This window comes from Alligator mississippiensis, chromosome 5 (genome assembly GCF_030867095.1).
Source record: "Alligator mississippiensis isolate rAllMis1 chromosome 5, rAllMis1, whole genome shotgun sequence".
Lineage (NCBI taxonomy): Eukaryota > Metazoa > Chordata > Crocodylia > Alligatoridae > Alligator > Alligator mississippiensis.
Window position 1 is genome coordinate 62,207,297 of NC_081828.1, and position 12,163 is coordinate 62,219,459.

Consider the following 12,163-nt stretch of genomic DNA (forward strand, 5'->3'; position numbering starts at 1 on the left):
CTCTACATTTCTCTCTGATCTACCCTTCATTTATCTCGGTCAGAAACCGATTACCATGATTCACATACTTTGTGTGTGTACAGCATATATTTTCAGATGCAAATCTTTCTTGGGCTGTAATTGCCTGAAACTGAGTACTGTTTTGCACAAGATTGCAAAATTGTAAATTAGTGTGTGAAATCTTGGCCCCACTGAAGTTAATGTTGGTTGCCATTGACAGCAATGGAGCCAAAATTTACCTGAGGATTTGAGTTTCCAAGTTTTAAATTAAATGTATATAGTATCCTATTATAGGGATGAACAGCATCAAATAATAAAGAAAAGAGAGGTATTTTTAAGAAATGTCTAACTCTTAAAAAATGTAAAAAGATGCAAAAAGGGTCACATTTTAAGATTCCATGCATAAACAGTTGTGGTCCTGATAGTGTTTCTCCCAGTGTGAACTTCCAAGGTGTAACTAGTAGGAAGTTATAGTACTATTTCACATTTGATATTTCCCAGCTATAAAAAAGAAAGAAAGAAAAAAAAATTCCATTTGTATACTCTTGTATGGTGATGTAAGGAATGTCCTATTTTCATCTCCACTGTCCTAGGTGATCAGCTATTCCCATTCTAAAGTGAAACATTCCCTGTAACAGGGTGTCTCCTCAATATCAGAGCTGAGGTAGGTTGGCAGGTTTGTTTAGGTAAATTATGTTTCTTATTCCACTGTTGTACCCATTCTGTGGATGAAAAATAGGGTTGCCTTTTTCCATTGTTGTGATCAGTGCTTCTCACAAGCACTGAAACTTGGAATGAAAAAGCTGAAAAGAATCTCTGGGGCTTGTTCTACAAATGAGTTTTGTTAATATTAGTCTATTTTGGATAGAGGTGTAACTTTTTTTTTTTTAACCAAGAGTTACGCTGATGATAACTTAGTGTGGAGACTTCTATACTGATGTGAGGTGGTAGTTATTTCCTTTCCTGTATAGGAGTAGCACTCATATTATGTCCACATTTGAAAGGCTTTTATCCTGATTTAGTTTATCAGAATACAAATCATAACTTATTGGAAATAGTAGACTACTTATAACTAGCTGGATACAATTTTTTTTTCATTTTTATTTTAAAAATGTCTCAGGTTCATAGGGACACACTTACCTATTTTGCTTAATACAAATTCCAACTGGACTCAGACCCTGCAGCAGAAATGTAAACATGTCACACTGTAATCCCCCAAGGTAAAGCTTTTAAATTTCTTCCTGAATTAAAGCATGCAGTTACTGTTTTATATATAAAACATAATCTTGATCACAGAAATAGAACATATGGCTGACAATTTCAGGAGTGTGTAAGAGGTAAAACCCAAACCGTGCTCATTTTAATGAACTATGTATCTTACTCTCTGAAAATCTGAGCTTGTATTGATTAAATATCCTTTATTATGCATCTATTTTAGCTACTAAGAATTATCTTTAGAACTCTTAGAGTATTTTTGTGAATGATGTCTGGTTTGTGAGCTAGCTGGCCAGCTGGTATGAAAAAAAAAATTGGAACAGTGCCTGTATTTGTCACGTTTAAATGCTCCATGTTCCACTAAATTTTGGAGCACTTCAGTGCCATACTGACGTGTAGCTGTCTTATGTGCCCCTTTTGTGTGATTTTGAAGTGAACCAGCATACTTTAAAATCACCTCCAAGGTATGCCATGGCTGTTCTCTCCAGGCTGGGTTGCAGTAGGGCAGCAGGGCTCAGCCATCTTTGTGTGTGCGCCACAATTAGATTATTTACGGGAAAAATTATAACACATTTATAATTTGCCATGTATGGAATCTAATTATTGGGAGGGGGTCATCTTAAAATATGATGTTGTTTTGCATTTGGGTAAATATGGCACTTAGACTCACTATCTGACCTTTCTAAGGGTTAAAAATAGACATTGCCAAATAAATTGGATCAAGCTTTGGTGGGACAAGGAGGCATGTGTCCCAGGATGGACGCATGAGGTGGCAAGGATTCCCCAGGTCCCATGCCTCCATGCTGGAACTTGCATGAGCTTTCCTGGGTTATGGATATGAGCCCCTGCAGCTAGGAAATGGGGAACTATGACTTTCCCTGCTTAAAGAAGGGTTCCTTGAGATCACCTGTGGTAAGTGGGGAAAATCTAGGAAGGTACTCTTGGGACTTGAGGGGCCTGATCCCATGTGAGAATTCCCCAGTGCACAGGATTGGTCCTCTCAATCCCCCAGAGCTTGGGACTGCCCACATTCTCCTGCCACAAAGCAAATAGACATCTCTTGCAGTAAAGAGGCCCTGTTGTAACACTACCTTTTCTCATCCCACTGATGTCAGGCGACATCCTGGGGTTGTTGGGGGGGGGGGGGGGAGGTTGTTTGCTTGTTTGTTTTTTCTCCTTAAGTCATTGCATTCAGTCAAAAGTGAAAGGCTGCCAGTCTAGAGAAAAAACTTACCTACTCTAAAAGACCAGTAGGGTTGCATCCAGATGAGCACGGCCATGCAGTATGTGGTGCTGCAGATAGGTCTGTGGTGCCACATACCACACATTCAGGTGTTCTCCACACTGCAAGGTAGCAGCATGGGGTGGGGGTTAACCCTGGGAGATTCCAGAGTTAAACCCCCCCCCCCCCCCCCCGAAAAACCCCGCACAAAGAAAACAAAACACGGAGTCCTGCACAGGGGGGCAGTGTGTGCTGCCTAAAACGGGAGCCTATCCAGCTAGAGCTACACTCCAGCTACTGCTGCGAGTGGCAGGATCGCTGCTGCTGCAGTCCCAGGAGGCTCCCAGGACCCCAGATAAGGCTGCTGGGACGAGCCCAGTGCTGGCCCCAGCCTCTCCTACCCCACCTGGGGTAACCTGCCTTGTGCCAGGGGGCGCATAGCACAGGCGTTGCCCGGGAACAAGTAGCTGCTGCCTAAGGTGTGCCTCTGCTGCTTGTCCCTGGGAAATCAAACATCCATTCTTGTGTGGACATGGCCTGGGAGTATTTCTATGAAAGCTTTGGGCAGTGCTGACAGCGGCAAAAGACCATGCACTCTTACTGGTGTGAAGGTAGTCTTGGTAGAACAGTGACTGAGTTTGTCCAAATCTAATCTCCAGTGTACTATATATATTAGATGGTTGGCTAGCTTTCACCTGGCAAGTATTGGTTCTGTAAAATAGAGCTTCCTTTTATGGTAGTGCAAGTGTTGACAAACTGAAAACCGGTTATTTTTTTTTTTATCCTACTGTAAGCATAAAGGAAGACTGAAAGTGTAAAAACAGAGCTTATGGCAGCAAAGGTAAAACAGCACTTCACGTGGAAAGGCTTCTGTGTTGAAATGTCTGTGTTGAAGATTTACATCTGGAGTGTAAAGAAGAGCTACCATTCCATGCATATGCTTTATGTACTATATGTCTATAAGAAACTTACCTACTCTAAAAGACCACTGGGACCACATTCAGACAAGCATGGCCATGCAGTATGTGGTGCTTCAGATGCATCTGTGCTGCCACATACTACACATTCAGGTGTTCTCCACGCTGCAAGGTAGCAGTGCGTGGGTGGGGGTGTTGACCCCAGGAGATCCTAGAGTGGAAAAAAAAACCCACACAAAAAAAAAGCAGAGCGGTGCACATGGGAGCAGTGTGTGGCGTCCAAAACCAGAACCTGGCCAGCCGGAGCCATGCTTCAGTTACCGGCCAGGCTCCAAGGATATATCTATGCTCAAGAGACAGCATGGATAAGTGGCAGTTGTTTGGACACTGGTATGCAGTTTTGCAAAAGTAGAAATATCATTGTTTGCCTTTGATTCTGGATTTATTTAGGACTGTGGTCTTCAACCTGTGATTCAGGGACCTACTGGGGTTCCACAGACGAAGTCTAAGGGGTCCATGAAAGGTGACTGATCAATCAAAAGTGTGCGAATACTCATGTTTACTATTTAAAGAGGTTCACAGCTCCATTTGAAATTTCCAAAGGGGTCTGCACCTCCATTCAAAATTTTTTAGGCATCTGCAGATGAAAAAGTGTTGTAAACTACTGGCCTGAAATTCTGTTTAGCATTCTTCTTAGGTCATAGTAAATTATATTTCTTATGATACCACATAAAGACCTCAAGTTCTTATACAAAATAAGATAGTCCCTATCTTGCACACCACAATCTAAATTTGAGGAGAAAGATTAGAAAGGGAAGATGCAGGATAATACTGTGAATAAAGACATCTCCTTTCTCCTAAGAGCCTGTTGTCCCAGGATGCTCTTGGCTTCTGGACAGAGCAGTGTTGCAAAGGTCTTTGCCTGCATTTCACTCTGCGGGGGAGGAACCAGTGAAAAGCTGGCAGGGGCTCCTCTTCTCCCCTCCTGGTCTATGGGAGGAGAAGTAGCAGCTGATTTCCATCCCCACTCCCCACCATATCTTCTCCCAACTAGGGTGACTTCAGTCTCTGAAAGGCATGGAAGCCTTTTCCCCATGGCTGCACTCCGTAGTCCCTGGGAAGGGTTAAGCAGCAGGACAGTGTACAAGCATTCATTCTCTCAGGAGAAACTCTCCCAGGAGAGACTTCCTATTGGTTGGTGAAAAATGAACCGACTTCAGAGTAGCCATTTTTGCTCCAGGAGAAAAAGCTTTAATATCTGTAGCCTTGTTGGTTCTGCCAGAAGAGCAGCGGTTCTACCAGTAGAAACAGAATGTATGAATGTGGCCTGTTAATTGTGGCTCATCCAAGTTAATTTCTAAGTATTCCAGGAAAAGGCCTGTCAGTCGGTGTGCTCTTGCTGGCCACCTACTGGCACAGGGGCAGTAATTCAGCTTGGAAGGGCAATGTTAGTAAATGACTGTGACGCTTGTGAGTTAAAAACTGGGCAGTCAGGACTGCCTCAAATGAGATGTTCATTTACAACCATTGAGAACATTTTCATAGATTTCAGGCATTAGGGCTGGAAGGGACCTCGCAAGATCATCGGGCCCAGCCCCCTGCCCAAGGAGCAGGAAGTCAGCTGGGGTCAAATGATCTCAGCAAGATACGCATCCAAGTGTTTCTGGAAAGTATCCAGAATATGTGCTTGCACTACTTCTGGTGGGGAGTTCATTCTAGGTGGTAAAGAAGTTTTTTTTTCTTGTGTCCAGCCTAAAATGGTCTTTCAGGAATTTGTGACCATTAAACCTCATCTTCCCAGGCACTCTCCCAGTTTCTGATGCACACCCTTTATATACTTATAAGCTGCCACCACATCCTCCCTGATCCTTCGCTTCTCCAGATTGAGGAGTCCCATGCCTCTCATCCTCTCCTCATAAAGCCTGCTCTCTTGTCCTCTAATCATGCATGTGGCTCTTCTCTGGACTCTCTCAAGCTTCTTCACATCCTTTCTAAAGTGCAGAGCCCAGACCTGGATGCAATATTCCAGCTGCAGCCTCACCAAGACCAAGTAAAGCAGGAGTATGACTTCCTGGGTCTTGCTAGAGATGCATCAGTAGATGCAAGCCAGGGTTTTGTTTGCTTTTCCAGCTGTGGCATTCAGTTGGTGGTTCGTGTTCATCTTGTGGTCAATCATGACCCCTAAATCTCTTTTGGTCATGGTGCTAGCGAGTGTAGCACTGCCAAGCCTATATGTATGATGTGCATTTTTTTTTCAAGATGGAGCACCTTCCATTTCTCCATGTTGAATGCCATCAAGTTTTGATCCGTCCACATTGCGAGCCTGTCCAGATTGGCCTAGATTGCCAGCCTATCCTCTGGTGCAGGGGTTTTCAACTGGAGGCACTTCGGAAGGCCCCAGGGGGTACGGGGCAGCTGGCACTTCCATTTTCGCTGCCAGCACTTCCAGTTTTGCCAGTGACATTTCTAGGTTTGCCTGCCGTGTGCTGTGCTCATCGACTGGCTGCTGGCCCCCCCCCCATCCCCAGCTCATCAGTTTGCTGCCAGGGGATTCCTTGCCTCTCAACTGGCTGCCGGGGGTATCCGAACCAAAAAAACCCTGCTGTAGTGTGACCACACTTCCCCATAATTTAGTGTCACCAATGATACCTAGTGTCCACTTCTGATACCTGAATCCAGATAATTTATAAATGTATTAAAGAGTATTGGTTCAAGTATGGAGCCCTGAGGGATGCCACTGGTCACTGTGCGCCATGTTGACACGCTTCCATTGACTATCACTCTCCAGGTCCAATCACAGAACCAGTTCCCCAGCCATTGAACCGTAAGGTTGTTGAGGCTGCAGTTCTCCAGTTTTACAGTGGGGACATCATGGGGACCAAGTCAAAGGCTTTTTTGAAGCCCAAGTATATGACATAATTTTGTGGTTACTCATGGCAGTTGTCCCATAACATGGTTTCAGAACAAACTCACTTCTGTGCAACTCTGTCTCCTCTCCCTTCTGCTGTGACTGGAGGCAGTAGAAACTTTCTGATGCCAGCTGCCTCACTTACACTAGGTCCTTAGATGTCACACATCCTAGACGCTTTGTTCCCAGGAGGACTTGTTCTGTGCTTACAAGGTTAGGCCTCAGACCCTTGCAAGGGCAGTAGCAAGACAGTTAGTTCTTTACTGTCTGCAGTTCTTTATATAAGTTCTTGTAAATAGTGTTGTTTCCACAGCATGAGCCTCATCATGATACTACCAGTAATTCACTTGTTGCTTCAGGCACAAGCTACAGTGATTAGCCAGTAGCTATGGCTGAGAGAGAGTTAGCACAGGACTCAGTTACTTTAACAGCTGTGCAGCATACAGTGTCTAGGCATGTTTCTTTTCCAATGACAAAAATAGCTTCTCCACTTAAAACACAAACCTGCATTTTGGGGGGAGGGTGATTTTTTTGGGGGGGGAGGAAATGATGCATGTTGAATGTAAGAAAATATGGTATGTCTTTATTGTCATTTCAGAAGAGTCGCTATGCTCTAATCAGGTGGACTAGTATGAAGAAAGCCTACCGTTTGGCAATAGTGATATTCCATCTCTTAATGACAACTACTACAGGGCTTTCTCCCTACCCCTTATTCCATTTGAATATACACTAAATGAATAATTTGTCATCTTCAGCATTTCAAAAATTGATGGGTGACTACTGTCAATATTTAATCTCAAGTCATGTCATGTATACATGGAATGAAAAAAGCCATGGTCCGGCAGCTGCTTACTGAAAGATTGCCTTTCTCTGAAATGTTATAATCAGTAGAGTCACAGTCAGTTGGAGCCTCACTCATAAGACAGTGAGCAGCTTTTACCTTTGGAACTCTCTTCTTGCCCTTGTCTATGACAAGCCCTACTTACTTACATTCAGGATGTGCTGCAAGGTACACAGAAAAGATTTCACAGCTCCAGAAAACTAGCTGCAAACACTCTGCTGCTTCGTTAGTGCTACTTGCTGTGGTATGGCAAGTCTTATGAAATAATAAATTGCTGTGGCTGGTATAGGTGTCCAATAGTGTCCAATAAACTCAATGCTAGTTTATAATTTTCCCCACTGTTCAGCATTTCTTTAAAGGCAGATCTGCCTAGAATAAAATCAACGTGGAAGAAATCTAGCATGATGCTCCCCAAGTCATTTGTTAAATGCTGTACAAAGACTGCCAAAAAACTACAACTGCTTACAGATGTAAACTCCCCACCCCTTCCCAAAACAGCACTTTACTTTAAATTCTGCACACTCCTGAGCTGATTCCAGCACGTGCCCAGAAAAGGCTTCACCTTAGTTAGACCCAGCTTGCCCAATGTCTGTATAATTGGGCACTTCAGCAGAGCTTTTTTAATGCTTTTATGGAATAGCTGATTGAATCAGCTATTAGATAAAAGCGCCGAAAAGCCCCGCTGAAGCACCCGATCTATATAGACATGCTGTGGAGCTTGGTCAAACTAATGTGCTGCTGCTTCTGATAAAAACATGTTGGGGGGGGGGGTTGGTTTGACTTTTTGTCCTGTCAGCAGCCTTTGTGTCTATATTTACGATTAAAAGCAATTAACCATTGTGCTAAACCTCTAATCTTGCATGGAAAATGACCTATAATTTTGTGTCCTGATATCCATAGAAGAATGTTGTATACCAATGCAAAAATATTAAGGATGTAAGGTGGTGCCCTCAATCCTTATTTTCTGAATTAGATGGTAATACAGAAATTACCAATAAAACAGAAAAATTCAGTCCTTATTCAGCAGCCAATACTGAGCATATGCTGTCCTTTGTTAATTCAGGCCAGGAATTCCTTTGAATCTATCTAGGATTCTTTGGTAATCAATCTTTAAGAAAGAAAGAAAGCCCCCCCCCCCCAGCAAAACAGCTATTTTGCAGTTCAGCTGCTTAATTGGAACTTGGGATCACTGAGTTCAGCCCCTGCTCTGATACAGGTAGGTATCCATGACCTTCAGCTAGGCATTTAATAGCATTTGAAACCTCTGAAATGGGAGAATGTATCCTTCTTTTCCCTTTGTCTGTTTAAACCACGCACTCTACAAGGCAGCACCTGTCTCTTTTTATATGTATGTACATATGTCAAGATGCAATGGAATGTCTAGCTGCTACTGTGGTCTAAAATAAATGACAAAAACAATAGCCAAGCTCCCAAAACAAATTTGAAGAGAAGCATGGTAAAATATTTAAGTATGTTCTTTCTATAGCAGTGGTTTTCAATCTCTCTTTCATTCACAGACCCCTAAAAAATTTTGAATGGAGGCGTAGACCCCTTTAGAAATCTATTGCTTATAGCATGCATAAGTAGATGATTACTGACAAACTGTTGTGTTAAAAATATCAACAACAATAACAATAATACATTTTTTTTTGTGAACTCATCATTTTGTTTTCTGTTACAATGAGATGGTTGAGCTTGCTTCTTGGCAGAAAGCACATGAAAGTTTGGTAGGATAAGTGACAGTTTCAGTCTTAGGTTTCCTTCAATGTCCAGTTTGTTTCCATATTTCTTTTTTGATGCTAAGGCTGAAAACCCACTTCCACATAAGTGCATGGTGGTGAGTGACATCAAGACTTTAATGGCCTTATCTGTCACATTGGCATACTCCTTCTTTATTTTCAGCCAGATTTGGGCAAGAGGTTCCTGCTTAAATTCAGATTTCAGTACCACATCACAGGGTAACTTGGTTAATTGCTCTTCTTTAGCTGTTAAACAGGATTTAGAATCTCAGTCTGCTACAAAAGGGTTATACATCCACTTGTTCTCATTTCCATTCTGGGAAAGTACTGGCAAAACTTAGATTTGAGTGTCAGCAAGAGTTCCTCGATTTCACTTTTCATATCACTGTCCAGCATCAACTTGCTTTCAGCCAAAAAGCTGTCAAAGGTTTTGAATGCATCAAAATTGTTTTCTCTTGCTCAAGAAACCCAGGGTTGAAGCTTCTTGATGAAAGCCATCAGGTACAGTCCCCTGCACAGACAGGCAACTGTTCAACCAAGGATTCCCTGAGATTGCCATGTCAAACCCTTACACATTCACATTTAGATGTACTATGAAGATGAAAAGTTGGAGCACAGACTGAGTTAATGGATATCCCTCTAACCCCATCAGACTTTTGCTGGTGGCCTCCCATCAGTTTTGTAGGACCTAACCACTAAAAATATGTGCAGTTCTTATTGTTCCAAATAAAGCTTTCTGTAGATGCTTCAAGACAACACAGCTAGCTTTCCCAATGGAAATTCTGTTCAAACTGGTACGCAATCTCTCTTTCACATGCCTGTTCCAATTTGCAGATTGATATTGCCCAGTGAGCAGAGGGGCTGCAGCGTCACCAGGTCCCGTGTGAAGTGGCAGTAGCAGGATGAGGGATGCTGCCCAGCTGTGCTCTGTATGCTGGCACTGGGTTGCCTGCTGCTGGTGCTCAGGCAGCCTGAAGCAGCAACGCAGCAACAGGTGCTTGCCCTCTGGGTGGGGCCAACTTTCGCAGACCCCCTAGATGTGCTCCACAGACCCCCTCAGCCGCCCTTGCAGATGTGCTACTTGGAATCGCTGTTTAGGCTGAATTGAAGGGAAAAATTTCTAACATGAAAATGGTGACAGCTGCGTTGTCTGGGATATTTAGAACCAATTACTCTGGTATATAGTGGATAAATAACATACTTTACCTAAAAATCCTTGTTTGAGCACCTTGCATGAGGAGCTATGAAATATACCACTGGGAGCAATTCTATAATGGCAAACAGATGGCTCATTCGTATAATAGGCATCTTCTGTCTCTGGCATTTGATTCGGTCTTTGTTTGGCTTTTTAAAATGTCTTTCCTCAACCTTTGCACTAGATTTTCTCTTTGGAGACATCTCCTCCCCCAAATAATGATTCAGTCAGATGCCTCACTAAATATATAATTCATAGTGCAAATTTTCTGCAAGGATGTAAAAGTCAATATGAAGATGGATCCCATGACATACACCACCTTTTGGGGGTTATTTTGTTTTGTTTTTTAACATTGTGACTTCTATAATATAGCAGATAAAATTGCAGCATGCTTATAGGTTGAGATTGTATACATCACAAAGTTGGAGGATGAAGGTGATCTGTGAATCAAAGTTGGTCAACATGGAAGTGCCACATAATCCAAACCTGTGTAACATGGTAGATGTTTGTGCCTTCAGCATGGTATTTGTTGGCACTGGCTTTATGACCCAGATGCCTTGTTCCATGCAGACCCAAATACTCAGACCAATCAGGACTTCTCCATTCAATAATAGGCAAATTTTATTGATACACAGAGATAGCAGATAAGAATAATGCAGAGAAGACCAACAAAGCCCCCCACCACCTCCCACCATTCTATATCTACTCATCCTAGGTCTATTACAGGGGGGAAGAGATGTCTGGCCAGTACGCAAGCTTCGCCCTTGGTTCTTTCTTGAATGTCAGATGTCATCAGCCCAGAGGTCAAGGACCAAGCCTTCAGCACCACCACCCATGTGGCATGGGTGAGATGGTCTGGTGGTGTGTCCTCTGTTCATGGTGACCTCAGGTTCCACCCTCAGGGACCCTTTGCAGCTCTGAAATCTCTCCTTTTGTATCCCTTTTTTTTTTTTTTTTGGTCTGATGACTTAATTCCTGGGCATTGTTTGGTCTCCTGGTGGTCATCATCCTGCCCGTGTTCTGTCCTGTCAGCACATTCCTTTGTTTCCCAAACCCATTGCACGCACAGATCTTAGGTCATTTACTTAATTTGGTCACATTTTCTTAATTTGGTCCATCCACCAAAACCAGAAATCCCAGGGGCTCTGCAGTTGGGAACTGTGAGCTAATGCCACATCATCTCATGTTATGGAACAGTGTGGTACATGTCTTCACTTTCCCAGCCTCAGTTTCTGTGGGCTTCAGACACAGTGGGTCTTGAAGGAAGCTGTCGCAATTTAGAAACCAATGAGCCCTAGCCATTCCCCTCAACCATTGTTCTATTTCTAATTTACCTACAAGCCAATTCCCAAAAGCAAACCTGTAAGTATCATTTTCTAGCCATCAGTATTGTACTTTTCAAAATGCTTATTTGTACTAACCTTCAGGAGGAAAATGTGGATGGCTAAGGAGATGACATAAAGATGTGTTCACTTTAACCCTTTTGTCAAAATAAGAAATGACCTTTTAGACATATAGCAAAACAAATACTTGTCAGAGATCAGCCTGAATAAGTTCTTACACATGGTTAGAAATTGACTTACTCTGTGCTTTACAGCTAAAGCATACTCATGCAAAATACAGCCTCACTTGAATCTGGTGTAGAATTACCTTAGGAAAATCAAGCATAAAGCTATAGTGGTGCCCAGTGTCATGTGTTCACTGTTATACAAGGCAGTTCTTTGTTACTGGTAAACAGGCAAGCCACATAGTGGCAGGGCATAAATAGCTCCTGAGACAATTAACTATTGTAGATAGCTGCTCATCTGTCTTCTCCAGGTCGCTGTACTTTGGTTTCATACAGTGAGGTAAATTACAGTAAGTATGTAGTGTATTCAGGACACACAGTTGAAAATGTTGCCATTAGTCATGGGTTTGGCACCATGGTTTCTGTCATTATTTCTGGAAGTGATGCCTCCAGAAGGTGCACAGGAATATGAAAGGCTACCAAATATGCTAATTTGTTCTTATTCTAAAACCAGTTCCAGAAGCTCAGGACCAGGAAAGGGTGACCAAATGTTGCTAACTTAGTGATTTGTTTTAAATAAACGGATATAAAAACACATCCCCTATATCTTGGGCAAATT